Below are 20563 nucleotides of genomic sequence, written 5' to 3'. Positions count from 1 at the left end.
GGTAGTAAGTATGTAGATAGTAAGAATTAAAGTAGTAAGAATTAAGGTAGTATATAGTATGAAGGTAGTAAGTATTAGAGTAGTAAGTATTAAGGTAGTATATAGTATGAAGGTAGTAAGTATGTAGAAAGTAAGTATTAAAGTAGTAAGTATTAAGGTAGTATGAAGGTAGTATGTAGTATGAAGGTAGTAAGTATGTCGATAGTAAGTATTAAAGTAGTAAGTATTAAGGTAGTATGAATGTAGTATGTAGTATGAAGGTAGTAAGTATTTAGATAGTACGTATTAAAGTAGTAAGTATTAAGGTAGTATGTAGTATGAAGGTAGTAGGTATGTAGATAGTAAGTATTAAGGTAGTATGAAGGTAGTATGTAGTATGAAGGTAGTAAGTATGTAGATAGTAAGTATTAAGGTAGTATGAAGGTAGTAAGTATGTAGATAATAAGTATTAAGGTAGTATATAGTATGAAGGTAGTAAGTATGTAGATAGTAAGTATTAAAGTAGTAAGTATTAAGGTAGTATATAGTATGAAGGTAGTAAGTATGTAGAAAGTAAGTATTAAAGTAGTAAGTATTAAGGTAGTATGAAGGTAGTAAGTATGTCGATAGTAAGTATTAAAGTAGTAAGTATGAAGGTAGTATGTAGTATGAAGGTAGTAAGTATGTAGATAGTAAGTATTAAAGTAGTACGTATTAAGGTAGTATGAAGGTAGTAAGTATGTAGATAGTAAGTATTAAAGTAGTAAGTATTAAGGTAGTATATAGTATGAAGGTAGTAAGTATGTAGATAAAGTAGTAAGTATTAAGGTAGTATATAGTATGAAGGTAGTAAGTATTAAAGTAGTAAGTATTAAGTTAGTATATAGTATGAAGGTAGTAAGTATGTAGATAGTAAGTATTAAGGTAGTATATAGTATGAAGGTAGTAAGTATGTAGAAAGTAAGTATTAAAGTAGTAAGTATTAAGGTAGTATATAGTATGAAGGTAGTAAGTATGTAGATAGTAAGTATTAAAGTAGTAAGTATTAAGGTAGTATATAGTATGAAGGTAGTAAGTATGTAGAAAGTAAGTATTAAAGTAGTAAGTATTAAGGTAGTATGTAGTATAAAGGTAGTAAGTATGTAGATAGTAAGTATTAAAGTAGTAAGTATGAAGGTAGTATATAGTATGAAGGTAGTAAGTATGTAGAAAGTAAGTATTAAAGTATTAAGGTAGTAAGTATTAAATTAGTAAGTATTAAGGTAGTATGTAGTATGAAGGTAGTAAGTATTTACATAGTAAGTATTAAAGTAGTAAGTATTAAGGTAGTATGAAGGTAGTATGTAGTATGAAGGTAGTAAGTATGTAGATAGTAAGTATGTAGTGGTATGTATGTAGTAAGTAAGTATGTAGTAAAAATGTAAGAAGTATGTATGTCGGGAGTATTTATGTAGGTAGTATGTGTGTAGGTAGTATGTTTGTAGGTCGTATGTTTATAGGTAGGGGAAGGCGGGGCAAGTTGAGCATAGGGGTAAGTTGAGCCGCCACCTCCCAGCCAGTTATGAATGAGTCAGACTTTGTGGTGGCGCCATCTCTAGATGCCCCATTGCATAACTCCAAATTCTGCCATATTGTTTTCTAAATTGAAACAGAAACCAGTGTTGCAGAGGGAAAAATCCAATTTTCAGCCATAAAAGTAAAAAGGTGTAAAACAGGTAAGTTCACGTTTCTTCCATATGCAGCATAGATATAATATGGATAGCAGATGACAATTGTTAGTCCAGGTATGTGTCCATTCTTGTCATAGACTTTAATACGATGGATGCATAGAATATGTGTGTATGTGGAGACATCTCAGAAAGTTCAGACTGGGGTAAGTTGAGGCAGACCCTACGGGGCAAATCGAGCCATGGCTCAACTTGCCCCGTAGGGTCTGGCTCAACTTGCCAACTCATGTTGGTGGAGATAATAATAATACGTATCACCATCTGATGTTCACCCATTTCCGAAAGCAACAGCAAGAAAGAAAACGAAAGCTGGTCGCAAAAAAGGCAGCACAAAGATTCTGACTGACACCCCAGTACGCCAGGAGCTTGCAGCCCTATCTGAAAATCGCAAACGGAAGCCATCAGCCAAGAAATCAGAGATGCTTGTTCAAAGCTAATGGGAAAAAGACATGTCCCCCAAGATCAAAAACTCATAGTTCCAGTGAGACAGATGGTGATTCAGAAGTTGAGTATGATGACGAATCAGATGTGGACAGTGATATGGCTATCATTGAAGGTGACTTTGTAGTTGTCAAATGTGCTGGCAAATCAAGATTTGTGCATTACATTGCTCGGGTTGATGTACTGAATGGAGAGGAATTTCAGTTTGAAGGTGTCTTCCTGCAGAAGGTTGCTGGAAAAGTTGGATCTGACAACCCAGTGTTTGTTCCAAACCCAAAGGATGAAGCAGGATTTTAACTGGAAGACATCGTGCGTAAGCTGCCACAGCCTAAGTGCGTTGGCAGTTCTGCCCGTTGCTCTGGACAGCTTGTGTTCAATTATTGTGACTTGTCAGTTTGGCAGCTTAATTGACTTGATTTCTGACATGTTTTAGTTTTAGTTGCAGATCCAAATGATGAAGCTGGCATTGATGAGCAAGATATTGTGCCTTAATTGCCACAGGTCTGACTGTTGGCCTTTCTGGGTGTATTTGGGACACTTTTGTTTTATTGCGACTTAAAACTGGCAGCTGTTTTCAACTCAATCCAGCTGCCACATTGAATTATAACCATGAACACAAGGTACATGTAAATATTTCGTACAGTGTTGTAACAAGTACATTAAATATTTTTCAGGCAGACCAATTTTTGTACTTCAGTTATCTTTATTTGGGGCAATGATCAACTATTTGGGATACTTTTTGTTTAATTGTGACTTGAAACTGTGACAGGTGGATTGAGTTGACTTTTCTTACCACAGTTGACAATCTTGTTTTTCTATGAGAGTGACTCAATTTGTTCGTAACTGATTACTATAACCATGAACACAAGGTAATCATTTCGTTCAGTGTTGTAGAACTTTACAACATTAAATATTTTTCTGGCAAAACAATGGTTTTTCTACTTTAGTTATCTTTATTTGGGGCAATGATCAACTTACCCCTATGTGGTACAACTTACCCCAGAGGTTGGATCAACTTACCCCTCAGGCGGGGCAAGTTGAGCCATTTGGCCTCCGTTTTTTCAAAGGTCACAGTGACTTTCAGTGTGGGGATAGAAAGTAAGAACTAGCTACAAAATGTTTCCCAAGGATTAGATTAGAAGGCAAGATACTCATTTGTGCAAGATCATCAGTAAGTTCAGTCCTAACATTCCAAGAACAAAAACTGGCTCAACTTGCCCCACCCTCCCCTAGTAAGTATGTAGGTAGTATGTATGTAGGTAGTAAGTATGTAGGTAGTATGTATGTCGGTATTGTGTATGTAGGTGGTATGTGTGTAGGTAGTATGTTTGTAGGTAGTATGTTTATAGGTAGTAAGTATGTAGGTAGTATGTATGTAGGTAGTATGTATGTAGGTAGTAGTAGTATGTTGTGGTAGTATGAAGTGGTAGTAGTAGTAGTATGTAGTGGTAGTAGTAGTTGTAGTGCCAAGTTGTCATAGTAGTATGTAGTTGTTGTAGTAGTAGTCATATGTTATAGTAGTAGTAGTATGATATAGTAGTAGTAGTTGTAGTAGTAGTAGTATGTTGTAGGGGTAGTATGTTGCAGTAGTTGTATGTTGTATGTTGTAGTGGTAGTATGTTGTCGTGGTAGTATGTTGGCCGCAAGAAAATATGCTTCCCTGACCTATGCATCCACGTTATCACGTTGGTTTGTTTACAAGCGAGTGTCACACAAACATGGCCGCGGACCGACTAGCTCTGACTTCAGTCAAGCAGGCGCATTGCGGGTCGAGGTTTATTATATACGTCCGTGTTCTGTGGGAGAAACGGCTTCTACAGGAAGTAAAAATATTATAAACCACAAACACGTATGCTTAGCTTTTTAAACAGTTGCTAATGCTCTTTATAACACTAAATCAAGAAATTTGGAGGAATCCCGAAATCCGTGAGGTAAGTTTTATTTACAGAACTGAGCCAAGATCTACGGTACTCTATATACCCCACAAATGTTGAGTAAATAACATGGCCCTTTCTGCCGCCACCGTGGCTTTTTTCTTAGTGAAATTTTGAAACTGGCTCCTGCTGTTTAATACGAAACTGGAAGGGAGGAAGCCCGGGTTGTACTCATTTACCAAGCAGCTAGCTGGCGCTTGCCAAGCCAGCCGTTCCTCAACGGTTTTGAATAGAGTGCTTGCTCGAATGTTTAAACCACTTGGCGATCTCTCCACAAGAAACTTGGTAAATAAACACACACCCAATGTTCTTGAGACCCGACCATAGATCGACTGTAATCTACATACCCCAAAGTCGAATGCCCCTCCCTGCTACTCCCGTAATCAGTGGGTGTACTCGTTTATTAAATGCTAAATTTGCAACTTCGGTGTTATGCACCACCATGGGGCCTTCCCCTTATTCCACCTAAGTTTTCCCATATTTCACTTGATTTGTTGACCTTTGACCGATGTTGACCTTTTGCCCATTTATAGGTCAATCAAGCTTGCAGATCTATTATTTAATCTTTATCAATGTATTCTCTTTCACCAATATAATTTGACGAAACCAAGTGAGTTTCCAATTACGATTGTATTAAAATGACGTCGTTCACACCTATGTAAATGTAACAACCGATGTACAACAATGTAAGAACACTAACAGAGTATGGTAACCCTCTGGGTTAGGGTTACGCTCTGGGTGGGTCGAGTTTGCACATTACTTTTTGAAAATGTGCAGTCTGTGTTTTGCAAGACAACTATAGATGTTTGTGTGGTGTGCCTCTAAAAGTTATCAATTGTACAAACGCTAAAGGGTACGTTCCAATAGTAGTTAGATTCTTAAACGGGTTGTATAGGGTCTTAGTATTCTAAAGTGTCTAACGGGGTTTATTGGCTTGGTTGTAAAGGGTCTGAAGGGTGTACAGGGTCTAAAAGTTATAGAGGTGTAAAATGAGGTCTTAAGGGTATAAAAGGTCTAAAGGATAAAGGGGTCTATGCCGCTACAGGTCTCTAAATTGTCGAAAGGGGTCAACGGGGTCTACAGAGTCATATTAGTCTTAAGATTCTAAAGGGTCTAACGGGGTTTATTGGCTTGGTTGTAAAGGGTCTGAAGGGTGTACAGGGTCTAAAAGTTATAGAGGTGTAAAATGAGGTCTTAAGGGTATAAAAGGTCTAAAGGATAAAGGGGTCTACGCCGCTACAGGTCTCTAAATTGTCGAAAGGGGTCAACGGGGTCTACAGAGTCATATTAGTCTTAAGATTCTAAAGGGTCTAACGTGGTTTATTGGCTTGGTTGTAAAGGTTCTGAAGGATTTAAGGGGTCTAACGGGAGTCAAGGGACTTAAGGGGTATAAAGGTCTAAAGGGTTTGTGGGGTCTAAAAGTTATGGAAGTCTAAGAAGAGGTCTTAAAGGTATAAAAGGACTAAAGGGTAAAAGGGTCTACAGGTCTCTAAAGTGTCGACAGGGGTCAAAAGGTGTCGACAGAGTCATACAAGTCTAAATATTCTAAAGGGTCTAACGGGCTCTAAGATGTAGTATATTTAGCTCTAGATTTCCTCCTGTCAACGGTTGAAGGATGACAGAGCAGAGGGAGTAATGGGTTACAAATTAAACACTGATGACCCCTCGATCCCACTGGTGGCGGTTTAAGGAAATTGTGATGAATACAGTGGAACGCAACATGATGAGTGATTCACCTGCTTTCTCTGTTGTTGTTTTTTTCAGGTGATGGAAAATGTCACGTTGTTTCTTTTATCGATTCATTTACTTTGGTGAGGGAAGAGTACATGTGGACATTGATGTGAGCGGTCCCCTGGTGTGAGTGGTTGAAGGAGAAAAACAAGTTTCGAATTTCTGAAACCTCAACCATCTCTTTAATCAAACGTATCGGGCAATGCTTTGTTTCTTGATGCTAATCTATGAAGATAATCAGAATGAAACACAATGATCCCTCCCCTCGGTATATGTTGCACAAAAACTGAATAATGAGGGAGTTTCCTCATTTTAGAAGTCAAGGGTATTCTCACGGTAGTACAAATCGGACGCACCTGTTGGAATTTATCACACCTGTGAAGTTCTTACGATGGTAGCACTTTGGGTAGCACAGTGTAAGAGCTACTGTACGTACATCTTGCAAAAGGAAAACAAAAAACAATTATTTTTTTAATTATTATTATTATTTTTTGTATACAAGATCGAGGCTCGTGTAAGAGCTAAGATCAATCACAAAAAAACAATCGTACAAATAAAACATACAATAAAGGGAGCGAAAGATAAGATGGGGAGAGAGGGAAGCACACAAGTACAACAGTGGAGAACAGGGACATCGGGAGATCTGTGGGAGGGAGAGGGCTTGGGGAGGACAAGGCATGGGAAGGCGGGAGGAGTGGGATAGGTATAAAACACATGGACACTCTAGGACTTCCAGCAAAGGAGTCGGTATTTCAAAAAAAAGTGGATCTGGGGTGAATTAGCGGGGGTAGAAAAGATCAAGGTTTTGGTTGGGGGAAGATAAGAGATGGTGGTGAACAGCTGTTTTAAAGACCTGGAGGGAGGAGTGGGATTGAAGAGGGTGAGGGAGTTTGTTCCAGAGGCGGGAGAAAAGAGGAATGAAGGAGTGAAGGTGAGCCGAGAGCCGAGATTTTGGCAGTTTAACCATAAGAGGGTTGCAGGCAAATCTTGTGCGACCTCTAGGAGTACTTGGGGGACAGAGCACAGATAGAGCTGGTGGAGCAAGGCCGGAGAGGAGTCGGTAGAACACAAAAAGACCACCAATCTGCCTGCGGTGAGAGAGAGAAAGGCCCTCGGAGTTAGCTTCATCGCGGGAGATTCCAATGATTCTGAAGAGGGTCTTAAGACTTCACGTTTAAGTTTAAGTTTTAAGATTTGAGATTTAAGATTTCACAGTCGTATGGAGTAGCGAAGGGAATTTGCTAACTTGCCACTGATGATTTTGGGAAATGCCGATTTTAAACCTACAATTAACTGCAGGAAAAACAGCCACATCAATAAAATGGAGGAAATACAAAGTCTGCGCAATCCTGCATTCTTGCATTCACCACATCACCATGACACCTGGTGCGCACTCGTTTACCAAGCTGCCAGCGAGCGCTTTCCTAATCAATGGTGTCGAATGGAGTTCTCGCTTGAGTGCTTAAGCATCTTTAATGGCGAGTGCTCTTCAAGAAACCTGGAAACTGAACACATTCCCTTGCCTCTCACCCATCGAAATCGCCACGCGCATTACACCGACATGGCATGCCTCGTTTCACAGTCGGCCACACCTGGTATCATGGCCATCCTGTGTGAGTGCTCTGGTACACAGCATTACCTTTTACACACCTGTGCGGTTGACGAATCGCTTCGTGCGGCCTTATATCGAGTTCAATGAGTGTGTGTGCCCTCTTGTGTGTGCCCTTTTGTGTGTGCCCTCTTGTGTGTTCCCTCTTGTGTGTTCCCTCTTGTGTGTTCCCTCTTGTGTGTTCCCTCTTGTGTGTTCCCTCTTGTGTGTGCCATCTTGTGTGTGTCCTCTTGTGTGTGTCCTCTTGTGTGTGTCCTCTTGTGTGTGTCCTCTTGTGTGTGTCCTCTTGTGTGTTCCCTCTAGTGTGTGCCATTTGTGTGTGCCATTTGTGTGTGCCATATTGTGTGTGCCATATTGTGTGTGCCATATTGTGTGTGCCATATTGTGTGTGCCATATTGTGTGTGCCATATTGTGTGTGCCATATTGTGTGTGCCATATTGTGTGTGCCATATTGTGTGTGCCATATTGTGTGTGCCATATTGTGTGTGCCATATTGTGTGTGCCATATTGTGTGTGCCATATTGTGTGTGCCATATTGTGTGTGCCATATTGTGTGTGCCATATTGTGTGTGCCATATTGTGTGTGCCATATTGTGTGTGCCATATTGTGTGTGCCATATTGTGTGTGCCATATTGTGTGTGCCATATTGTGTGTGCCATATTGTGTGTGCCATATTGTGTGTGCCATATTGTGTGTGCCATATTGTGTGTGCCATATTGTGTGTGCCATATTGTGTGTGCCATATTGTGTGTGCCATATTGTGTGTGCCATATTGTGTGTGCCATATTGTGTGTGCCATATTGTGTGTGCCATATTGTGTGTGCCATATTGTGTGTGCCATATTGTGTGTGCCATATTGTGTGTGCCATATTGTGTGTGCCATATTGTGTGTGCCATATTGTGTGTGCCCTCTTGTGTGTGCCCTCTTGTGTGTGCCCTCTTGTGTGTGCCCTCTTGTGTGTGCCCTGTTGTGTGTTCCCTCTCGTGTGTGCCCTCTCGTGTGTGTCCTCCTGTGTGTGCCCTCCTGTGTGTGCCATCTTGTGTGTGCCATCTTGTGTGTGCCATCTTGTGTGTGCCATCTTGTGTGTGCCCTCTTGTGTGTGTCCTCTTGTGTGTGCCCTCTTGTGTGTTCCCTCTTGTGTGTGCCCTCTTGTGTGTGCCATCTTGTGTGTGCCATCTTGTGTGTGCCATCTTGTGTGTGCCATCTTGTGTGTGCCATCTTGTGTGTGCCCTCTTGTGTGTGCCCTCTTGTGTGTGCCCTCTTGTGTGTGCCCTCTTGTGTGTGCCCTCTTGTGTGTGCCCTCTTGTGTGTTCCCTCTTGTGTGTTCCCTCTTGTGTGTGCCCTCTTGTGTGTGCCCTCTTGTGTGTGCCCTGTTGTGTGTTCCCTCTCGTGTGTGCCCTCTCGTGTGTGCCCTCTCGTGTGTGCCCTCTCGTGTGTGCCCTCTCGTGTGTGTCCTCCTGTGTGTGCCCTCTTGTGTGTGCCATCTTGTGTGTGCCATCTTGTGTGTGCCATCTTGTGTGTGCCATCTTGTGTGTGCCCTCTTGTGTGTGCCCTCTTGTGTGTTCCCTCTTGTGTGTTCCCTCTTGTGTTCCCTCTTGTGTGTGCCCTCTTGTGTGTGCCATCTTGTGTGTGCCATCTTGTGTGTGCCATCTTGTGTGTGCCATCTTGTGTGTGCCCTCTTGTGTGTGCCCTCTTGTGTGTGCCCTCTTGTGTGTGCCCTCTTGTGTGTGCCCTCTTGTGTGTTCCCTCTTGTGTGTTCCCTATTGTGTGTGCCATATTGTGTGTGCCATATTGTGTGTGCCATATTGTGTGTGCCATATTGTGTGTGCCATATTGTGTGTGCCATCTTGTGTGTGCCATCTTGTGTGTGCCCTCTTGTGTGTGCCCTCTTGTGTGTTCCCTCTTGTGTGTTCCCTCTTGTGTGTGTTCCCTCTTGTGTGTTCCCTCTTGTGTGTTCCCTCTTGTGTGTTCCCTCTTGTGTGTTCCCTCTTGTGTGTGCCCTCTTGTGTGTGCCCTCTTGTGTGTGCCCTCTTGTGTGTTCCATATTGTGTGTGCCATATTGTGTGTGCCATATTGTGTGTGCCATATTGTGTGTGCCATCTTGTGTGTGCCATCTTGTGTGTGCCATCTTGTGTGTGCCATCTTGTGTGTGCCATCTTGTGTGTGCCCTCTTGTGTGTGCCCTCTTGTGTGTGTCCTCTTGTGTGTGCCCTCTTGACCTTTTCCTTCGCGGATTACAGAGGATTGAAACTTGTAAAAATGTAATTAAGTGAAACGGTCCATTGGACAATATAAATATATCGCCCATAAATGCAAAACACCTTTGCTTTTTCTGAAGAAAATTGTTCAAAAGTGTTAATTTGGGACGAGAGAGGGATGGGAGTGCTGCTCACTGTCCTGTAAAAAAGTTGATAATTTTGAACAGTCACGAACTCTGGGAATTTTCGGGCATGAGGTATTGTTTGGCGCCCTCTGCAGGTATTTCCTCAAAATGCTCCATTTGGTTCATTCGAAGGATGATGATGTGTTACCTGTTTGTCTCACAATCCACCACTGATATTCAAGAAATCCGATTGCGAGAATGTTGTACATAAGTGCAATGACTTCACCAAAAGATCTGATCTCCTGCTGGAGGGTCACCGTGCATTGATCCCCTGATGGAGGATCGCCATGCATTGATCCCCTGATGGATGGTCACCGTGCATTGGTCACCTGATGGAGGATCACCGTGCATTGATCACCTGATGGAGGGTCACCATGTGCATTGATCTTTTGATGGAGGGTCACCTTGCATTGATCCCCTGCTGGAGGGTCACCATGCATTGATCACCTGATGGAGGGTCACTGCCTGCATTGATCCCCTGATGGAGGGTAACCATGCATTGATCCCTTGATGGAGGGTCACCACATGCATTGAGCCCCTGATGGAGGGTCACCGTGCATTGATCCCCCTGTGGAGGGTCATCATGCATTGATCACCTGAGGGAGGATCACCACTTTCATTGATCCCCTGATGGAGGGTCACCATGCATTGATCACCTGATGGAGGGTCATTGTGCCTTGATCCCCTGATAGAGGGTAATCGTGCATTGATTCCCTGATTGAGGGTCGCCGTGCATTGGTCACCTGATGGAGGGTCATCATGCATTGATCCCCTGATGGAGTTTCATCGTGCATTGATCCCCTGATGGAGGATTACCGCGTGCATTGATCACCTGATGGAGAGTCACCGCGTGCATCGATCTCCCGATGGAGGGTCACCATGCATTGATCCCCTGATGGAGTGTCACCACGTGAATTGATCTCCCAATGGAGGATCATGGTGTGCATCGATCAACTGATGGAGGGTCACCGCGTGCATCGATCTCCCGATGGAGGGGCACTGCGCATTGATCCCCTGATGGAGGGTCACTGCGTGAATTGATCCCCTGATGGAGGGTCACCTCGTGAATCTATCTCCAGATGGAGGGTCACCGTGCATTGATCACCAGATGGAGGGTCACCGCAGGCATTGATCCCCTGATGGAGGGTCACCACATGCATTGATCACCTGATGGAGGGTCACTGTGTGCATCGGTCACCTGATGGAGGGTCACTGCATGCATCGATCTCCCGATGGAAGGTCACAGTGCATTGATCCCCTGATGGAGCGTCACCACATGTATTGAACACCTGATGGAGGGTCAACGCATGCATCGATCTCCCGATGGAGGGTCACCGCATGCATTGATCAACCAATGGAGGGTCACCGTGTGCATCGATCGCCTGATGCAGCGTCACCATGTGCATTGATCACCTGATGGACGGTCACCGCGTGCATTGATCACCTGATGGAGGGTCACTGCGTGCATCGATCTCCCGATGGAGGATCATGGTGTGCATCAATCAACTGATGGAGGGTCACTGCGTGCATTGATCTCCCGATGGATGGCCACCGTGCATTGATCCTCTGATGGAGGATTACCGCGTGCATTGATCACCTGATGGAGAGTCACCGCGTGCATCGATCTCCCGATGGAGGGTCACCGTGCATTGATCCCCTGATGGAGTGTCACCACGTGAATTGATCTCCCAATGGAGGATCATGGTGTGTATCGATCAACTGATGGAGGGTCACCGTGCATTGATCACCTGATAGAGGGTCACCGTGCATTGATCCCCTAATGGAGGGTCACCACGTGCATTGATCACCTGATGGAGAGTCACCATGCATTGATCTCCCAATTCACGGTGTGCATCGATCCCCTGATGGAGGGTCACCGTGTGCATTGATCACCTGATGGAGGATCGCCGCGTGCATCGATCTCTCAGTGGAGTCTCGCTATGCATTGACCCTCTTGTTGTTGGTTGTATTTTAAGGTCGCGTTTGTCGTTGTATAAATTACCTGTAAAATCGCAATTTATCACCTTTGTTAACTATAATTAATTAAAATAATTGATTAAATGATCTGTTTGGCCCATTAGCTCATGCTTTGTGGGATTCCAATCTTAGATACTATAATCTTACCTTGATTCAATCTTACCTCATATATTGCCTATATAATCTTCTGTCAATGTCTTTGTGTCAGGTATAAAAGTTTTTGACGTCTCACAATGTCCTTGCCTTGCAGGTAATTTACGTGTAGCTCATATATGAGACTTAGATCACATTTAAAAGGTATCTCTTACAACGAGGGATAATCTTTCAGTGCAAAGTGTTGTATTTTCATCTGTTGGTAAATAATGAGGCAATTCCGGTCGTTAGTCACTCGTCTTAATCGATAAATGTTCCTATTTAAAACTGAGAGGTGCACCAAAAGGGGCTCGTCTGGGATACCAATGACGTCACTTTATAAACTGCGGTCTGACACTTTATCTTCGGGTCAGAATCGAAAGCAAACTATAGACGGCTAAAGGCAAGCACGTATAACCGCTCTCTACTATTTTCAGATCGGTGTCGATAAATAAATCGTTCCCATAACACAGATCAGTTAGGGTTTGGGTTAGCTGCTATGTTAGGGTTAGGGTTAAGGTTGTTAGGGTTTGCTGCTATGTTAGGGTTAGGGTTAAGGTTGTTAGGGTTTGCTGCTATGTTAGGGTTAGGGTTAAGGTTGTTAGGGGTTGCTGCTATGTTAGGGTTAGGGTTAAGGTTGTTAGGGTTTGCTGCTATGTTAGGGTTAGGGTTGTTAGGGTTTGCTGCTATGTTAGGGTTAGGGTTGTTAGGGTTAGATGCTATGTTATGGTTAGGGTTAGGGTTGTTAGGGTTTGTTGCTATGTTAGGGTTAGGGTTGTTAGGGTTAGATGCTATGTTATGGTTAGGGTTAAGGTTGTTAGGGTTTGCTGCTATGTTAGGGTTAGGGTTGTTAGGGTTTGCTGGTTTGTTAGGGTTAGATGCTATGTTAGGGTTAGGGTTGTTAGGGTTTGCTGCTATGTTAGGGTTAGGGTTGTTAGGGTTTGCTGCTATGTTAGGGTTAGGGTTGTTAGGGTTAGATGCTATGTTAGGGTTAGGGTTGTTAGGGTTAGATGTTATGTTATGGTTAGGGTTATTTTTTTTTTTTTTTTTTTTTTTTTTTTTTGTATACAAGATCGAGGCTCGTGAAAGAGCTAACAATAATCACAAAAAAGACAAACCGACACACAAAACACAAAAAAACAAGGGGAGCGGCAGACAAGATGGGGAGAGAGGGGGAAGGACACAAACACAACATTTGAGAGCAGGGACATCGGGAGGACTTGGGGGGAAGTGGGAGAGGAATAAAACATATGAACGCTGCAAGGACTCTGGGGTGAATTACCGGGGGTAGAAAAGATCAAGGTTTTCGATGGGGGAAGATAAGAGATGGTGGTGAACAGCTGTTTTAAAGACCTGGAGGGAGGAGTGGGATTGAATGGAGTGGGGGAGTTTGTTCCAGAGGCGGGAGAAAAGGGGAATGAAAGAGTGAAGGTGAGCAGAGAGCCTAGACTTTGGCAGTTTAACCATAAGAGGGTTGCAGGCAGATCTTGTGCGACCTGAAGGAATATTTGGGGGACAGAGCACAGAGAGAGCTGGGGGAGCAAGGCCAGAGAGGAGTCGGTAGAAGACAGAAAGACCACCAACCTGCCTGCGGTGAGTGAGTGAAAGGCCCTCGGAGTTGACTACATCGCAGGAGATTCCAATGATTCTGAAAGCTTTGGCCTCAACAGCGTGAAGCCGAGCAAGGTGTGAGGCAGGAGCACCAGCCCAGAGGGGGGAACAGTATTCCATTGAGCTGCGGATGAAAGCCTTGTATGTGGTGAGGAGCTCAGGTGTGCCAAGGAAGGACTTCGCACGACGGAGGATGCCCAGTCGGCGACTGGCTTTGGAGGCCAGCTTGGAAATGTGGTTTTCCCAAGAAAGATCATGGCAGATAGTGAGACCCAAAAGCTTGAGCGACAGAACTTCTTGGAGAGGATTGTTGAGAAAGTAGATGGGAGGGTTGTCCAGTCGGTCCTTTCGGAGAGACATTGTAAGAGTGTGAGATTTGTCAGGATTGAAAGACATGTTCCACTTGTTTGACCAGTCTGTGATTTTGAGATTGTGATTTTGTCCAGGTCTGCAGAGAGTGAGGAGGCTGCAGACTGCCGATCTGAGGGATGAGGAATGGAGCGGCAGATAGTGGAGTCATCAGCAAAGAGATAGAGAGGATTTTCCAGAGAGTCGGAGAGGTCATTGATGAAGACCAGAAATAGCACAGGGCCCAGAACACTGCCTTGGGGAACTCCAGCCAGAACAGGAAGGGAAGATGAGAGAAATCCATTCAGGGCCACACGTTGCCTACGACCAGAGAGGAAATCCGCAAGCCATGAGTGGAGATTTCCCTGAATACCATAGGAGGTGAGTTTGGTGAGCAGAGCTGGGTGCCAGACTGTATCGAAGGCACGTGATATGTCAAGTGAGACAGCTCTGATTTCCTGTTTGGCATTGAGGACCTCCATCCATTGTTGAGACAGCAGAAGCAACATGTCCAGAGTAGAATGACCTGGTCTGAATCCAAATTGATGATCAGAGATCAAGCCATTGGAGAAGAGGAAGGATTTGATATCTGAAGCAATGATGGATTCCATGACTTTGCTGATAATTGGGAGCAGGCTGATTGGTCTGTAGTTGCAAGGATCTGTTTTTGCACCTTTTTTGTGTAAAGCGGTAATGTTTGCTGATTTCCAAGATGCTGGCAGATGACCTTGAGCAAAAGAGAGGGTGAAAAGAACAGAGAGAGGGTGAGATAGAGCGGCAGAGCAGGATTTTAGGACCCGAGGGCTGATGCCATCTGGGCCAGTTGCAGAATCAGAGTCGAGGTTTGATAAAAACTTCTCCACCTTGTCAGGAGAGAAGGACACAGAGTCCAGGAGCAGTTGGGTTCGACTGGGAAAGGTGGGAACAGAGAGAGATGGGTTTGGGACACAAGATTTTGAGGCAAACACAGAGTTGAGGCATTCGGCTTTGTCACGTGCGGTGTCAACTGTGTAGCCATTTGAGGTAAGGGAGGGGATGGAGGGGGAACAAACACCAGAAACGGATTTGACCAGACGCCACCAGGATTTGGAGGAAGGAGACAGGTTTGAGAGTTCAAACTTGAGTGTGGAGAGATAGTGCTTCCTGGCACTCCTGAGGGTAGAAACACACTTGTTTCGAGCTTGGTGGAAGGAACTGAGATTGCCTTCAGTTGGATTTGCCTTCCAAGAGGCAAAGGCAAGTTGTTTGAGGGCAACTGCCTCACCACAAGATTCAGTGTACCATGGACGGGAGGAAGGGTAAGACAACTGAAGACGAGATGGGATAAATCTGTGCATGAGAGAGAGCAGTTTGCTTTGGAAGAATTCCCAGGAAGAATTGATGTCAGAGGCATTAGAGATGGGAGACCAGTCCAGTTGATTGATGGCTGCTTGCAGACCGTGCCAGTCGGCCTGAGTGAAATGCCAGATTCGTCGGCGCTGAGGAGGCTCTCTGAGAATGGCCAGTGAGATGTCCACTTTAACAAGCACATGATCAGAAGAACCGATTGGAGCAGAAGAAGAGCAGCAGACATTTGCAGGGAAGTTAGTCATAACCAAGTCCAGAAGAGAAGATACTCCATTGACTGAGATCCGGGTTGGGAAATTGACAGATTGTGTCAGTCCCAATGAGTCGCAGAAGTCCTTTGCTGAGGTGCCATGGCTGGTGAGAGATGAACCCACACCCAGCCAGCTGGCATGATGACAGTTGAAGTCACCACATATGAGGAAGAGAGAGTTTGGATGAGTTGATAGAAGTTGGTCCATGTTGTCCGACAGAGAAATGTAAATGGAGTCATCACTGTTTGGAGGACGGTACAGAACACATATGAACAAAAGGTGGGAGCGGAGAGGAAGCCATAGCCAGAGGTACTCCTGTGGGTGGGGTGGAGAGAGGGCAGTGCAGGGAGAGTGAGGAAGAGAGTTTTTGATAAAGATAGCCACCCCACCACCAGGACGAGGATCAGGTCTATCGTACCGGAGGAGGGAGTAACCAGGAAGAGATATTAAGGAATCGGAGACATCTTGAAGGAGGAAGGTTTTCTGTTAAGCAGATCAAGTCTGGATTGTCAGAAGCAACCTGAATGGAGAGATCAATCAGGTTTGAGCGAAGGCCCCGGATGTTTGAGGTCCATACCGTTAGTGAGGAGAGATGGGGAGCATCGGGTGCAGGACAGGGGAGGGGAGGGGTAGGGTCAGATGAAGGGTGAGAGGGGGATGTAGGAAGAGCAGTTGATAGTGTGTCAGAGATTACAGAGGAGTTACAAGAAAGGGAAGGATGAGGAGGACGAAAGGTTTGATGGTGATGGAATGAGGCACAGTGAGAGTTTGTTTGAGGGGGGGCAGAGGAAAGTAGAAGGTTGGGGGAGGTGGGGGTATGACATAGGAGGGAGAGGAAGTGGGGAGGAGGCAGCTTTGAGAAGGAGGTGGGAGGAGGGAGAATTTGGGAGGGATGGTTGGGGGGGAGATTTGAAGGGGAGGGGCAAGGGGGGAGTTTAGAAAGTGGTTGATTAATGAAAGATGAACATATATAACAAATTGGGTTTGTTGTGATTTTCAAGTTAGCGAGTCGTTTAAGAACGATGGAGGAGGGATGGAATGAATGAGAATTTAGAGCATGGAGTGATTTGGAATCATAAGAGATTGAATATTTTTTTGAAATGGAATGAGTTGAAGAGGAAATTGAAAGGAGCCTTTTAAATAAGAAGAAAAACAGCGTGTTGTAATAAACCACTGAATAAAACAATGAAGGGGATAGTTGAAACATATTTAAACAGAACTGTGAAGAACAATCTTCTATTCACAAAAATACCAATGGGGAGAGGAAGCCTAGCGCGACGACCACGAGTCACTTGAACAGGGCAAAAGGTGGAAGGCAATGTTGTTAGGGTTAGATGCTGTGTTACGGTTAGGGTTAGGTTTGTTAGGGTTAGATGCTATGTTAGGGTTAGGGTTTGCTGGTTTGTTAGGATTTGCTGCTATGTTAGGGTTAGGGTTGTTAGGGTTAGATGCTGTGTTACGGTTAGGGTTAGGTTTGTTAGGGTTAGATGCTATGTTAGGGTTAGGGTTTGCTGGTTTGTTAGGGTTAGATGCTATGTTAGGGTTAGGGTTAGGTTTGTTAGGGTTAGATGCTGTGTTACGGTTAGGGTTTGCTGGTTTGTTAGGGTTAGATGCTATGTTAGGGTTAGGGTTGTTAGGGTTTGCTACTATGTTAGGGTTAGGGTTTGCTGCTATGTTAGGGTTAGGGTTGTTAGGGTTAGATGCTGTGTTACGGTTAGGGTTAGGTTTGTTAGGGTTAGATGCTATGTTAGCGTTAGGGTTTGCTGGTTTGTTAGGGTTTGCTGGTATGTTAGGGTTAGGGTTGTTAGGGTTAGATGCTGTGTTACGTTTGGGTTAGGTTTGTTAGGGTTAGATGCTGTGTTACGGTTAGGGTTTGCTGGTTTGTTAGGGTTAGATGCTATGTTAGGGTTAGGGTTTGCTGGTTTGTTAGGATTTGCTGCTATGTTAGGGTTAGGGTTGTCAGGGTTAGATGCTGTGTTACGGTTAGGGTTAGGTTTGTTAGGGTTAGATGCTATGTTAGGGTTAGGGTTGTTAGGGTTTGCTACTATGTTAGGGTTAGGGTTTGCTGCTATGTTAGGGTTAGGGTTGTTAGGGTTTGCTGTTATGTTAGGGTTAGGGTTGTTAGGGTTAGATGCTGTGTTATGGTTAGGGTTAGGTTTGTTAGGGTTAGATGCTGTGTTACGGTTAGGGTTTGCTGGTTTGTTAGGGTTAGATGCTATGTTAGGGTTAGGGTTTGCTGGTTTGTTAGGGTTAGATGCTATGTTAGGGTTAGGGTTTGCTGGTTTGTTAGGGTTTGCTGCTATGTTAGGGTTAGGGTTGTTAGGGTTAGATGCTGTGTTACGGTTAGGGTTAGGTTTGTTAGGGTTAGATGCTATGTTAGCGTTAGGGTTTGCTGGTTTGTTAGGGTTTGCTGCTATGTTAGGGTTAGGGTTTGCTGGTTTGTTAGGGTTAGATGCTATGTTAGCGTTAGGGTTTGCTGGTTTGTTAGGGTTTGCTGCTATGTTAGGGTTAGGGTTGTTAGGGTTAGATGCTGTGTTACGGTTAGGGTTAGGTTTGTTAGGGTTAGATGCTGTGTTACGGTTAGGGTTTGCTGGTTTGTTAGGGTTAGATGCTATGTTAGGGTTAGGGTTTGCTGGTTTGTTAGGATTTGCTGCTATGTTAGGGTTAGGGTTGTTAGGGTTAGATGCTGTGTTACAGTTAGGGCTAGGTTTGTTAGGGTTAGATGCTATGTTAGGGTTAGGGTTGTTAGGGTTTGCTACTATGTTAGGGTTAGGGTTTGCTGCTATGTTAGGGTTAGGGTTGTTAGGGTTTGCTGTTATGTTAGGGTTAGGGTTGTTAGGGTTAGATGCTGTGTTATGGTTAGGGTTAGGTTTGTTAGGGTTAGATGCTGTGTTACGGTTAGGGTTTGCTGGTTTGTTAGGGTTAGATGCTATGTTAGGGTTAGGGTTTGCTGGTTTGTTAGGGTTAGATGCTATGTTAGGGTTAGGGTTTGCTGGTTTGTTAGGGTTTGCTGCTATGTTAGGGTTAGGGTTGTTAGGGTTAGATGCTGTGTTACGGTTAGGGTTGTTAGGGTTTGCTGCTATGTTAGGGTTAGGGTTGTTAGGGTTAGATGCTGTGTTACGGTTAGGGTTAGGTTTGTTAGGGTTAGATGCTATGTTAGCGTTAGGGTTTGCTGGTTTGTTAGGGTTTGCTGCTATGTTAGGGTTAGGGTTGTTAGTGTTTGCTGCTATGTTATGGTTAGGGTTGTTAGGGTTAGATGCTATGTTACGGTTAGGGTTGTTAGGGTTTGCTGCTATGTTAGGGTTAGGGTTGTTAGGGTTAGATGCTGTGTTACGGTTAGGGTTAGGGTTGTTAGGGATGTTAGGGTTTGCTGCTATGTTACAGTTAGGGTTAGGGTTGTTAGTGTTTGCTGCTATGTTAGGGTTAGGGTTGTTAGTGTTTGCTGCTATGTTATGGTTAGGGTTGTTAGGGTTAGATGCTATGTTACGGTTAGGATTAGGGTTGTTAGGGTTTGCTGGTTTGTTAGGGTTAGGGTTGTTAGTGTTTGCTGCTATGTTATGGTTAGGGTTGTTAGGGGTAGATGCTATGTTACGGTTAGGGTTAGGGTTGTTAGGGTTTGCTACTATGTTAGGGTTAGGGTTTGCTGCTATGTTAGGGTTAGGGTTGTTAGGGTTTGCTGTTATGTTAGGGTTAGGGTTGTTAGGGTTAGATGCTGTGTTACGGTTAGGGTTAGGTTTGTTAGGGTTAGATGCTATGTTAGGGTTAGGGTTGTTAGGGTTTGCTGCTATGTTAGGGTTAGGGTTTGCTGCTATGTTAGGGTTAGGGTTGTTAGGGTTTGCTGCTATGTTAGGGTTAGGGTTGTTAGGGTTTGCTGCTATGTTAGGGTTAGGGTTGTTAGGGTTAGATGCTGTGTTACGGTTAGGGTTTGCTGGTTTGTTAGGGTTAGATGCTATGTTAGGGTTAGGGTTGTTAGTGTTTGCTGCTATGTTATGGTTAGGGTTGTTAGGGTTAGATGCTATGTTACGGTTAGGATTAGGGTTGTTAGGGTTTGCTGCTATGTTAGGGTTAGGGTTGTTAGTGTTTGCTGCTATGTTATGGTTAGGGTTATTAGGGTTAGATGCTATGTTACGGTTAGGATTAGGGTTGTTAGTGTTTGCTGCTATGTTAGGGTTAGGGTTGTTAGGGTTTGCTGCTATGTTAGGGTTAGGGTTGTTTGGGTTTGCTGCTATGTTAGGGTTAGGGTTGTTAGGGTTTGCTGCTATGTTAGGGTTAGGGTTGTTAGGGTTAGATGCTGTGTTACGGTTAGGGTTAGGTTTGTTAGGGATGTTAGTGTTTGCTGCTATGTTACAGTTAGGGTTCGGGTTGTTAGTGTTTGATGCTATGTTAGGGTTAGGGTTGTTAGAGTTTGCTGCTATGTTACAGTTAGGGTTAGGGTTGTTAGAGTTTGCTGCTATGTTACAGTTAGGGTTAGGGTTGTTAGTGTTTGCTGCTATGTTATGGTTCGGGTTGTTAGAGTTTGCTGCTATGTTACAGTTAGGGTTAGGGATGTTAGTGTTTGCTGCTATGTTACAGTTAGGGTTAGGGTTGTTAGTGTTTGCTGCTATGTTATGGTTCGGGTTGTTAGAGTTTGCTGCTATGTTACAGTTAGGGTTAGGGATGTTAGTGTTTGCTGCTATGTTACAGTTAGGGTTAGGGTTGTTAGTGTTTGCTGCTATGTTAGGGTTAGGGTTGTTAGAGTTTGCTGCTATGTTACAGTTAGGGTTAGGGATGTTAGTGTTTGCTGCTATGTTACAGTTAGGGTTAGGGTTGTTAGTGTTTGCTGCTATGTTATGGTTCGGGTTGTTTGAGTTTGCTGCTATGTTAGGGTTTGGGTTGTTAGGGTTTGCTGCTATGTTAGGGTTAGGGTTGTTAGGGTTAGATGCTGTGTTACGGTTAGGGTTAGGTTTGTTAGGGATGTTAGTGTTTGCTGCTATGTTACAGTTAGGGTTAGGGTTGTTAGTGTTTGCTGCTATGTTAGGGTTATTGTTGTTAGTGTTTGCTGCTATGTTAGGGTTAGGGTTGTTAGGGTTAGATGCTGTGTTACGGTTAGGA

This window comes from Myxine glutinosa, chromosome 3, assembly GCF_964187855.1.
Source record: "Myxine glutinosa chromosome 3, kmMyxGlut1.1, whole genome shotgun sequence".
In the NCBI taxonomy this organism is placed as follows: Eukaryota; Metazoa; Chordata; class Myxini; order Myxiniformes; family Myxinidae; genus Myxine; species Myxine glutinosa.
Note: the sequence above shows the minus strand (reverse complement) of the source record.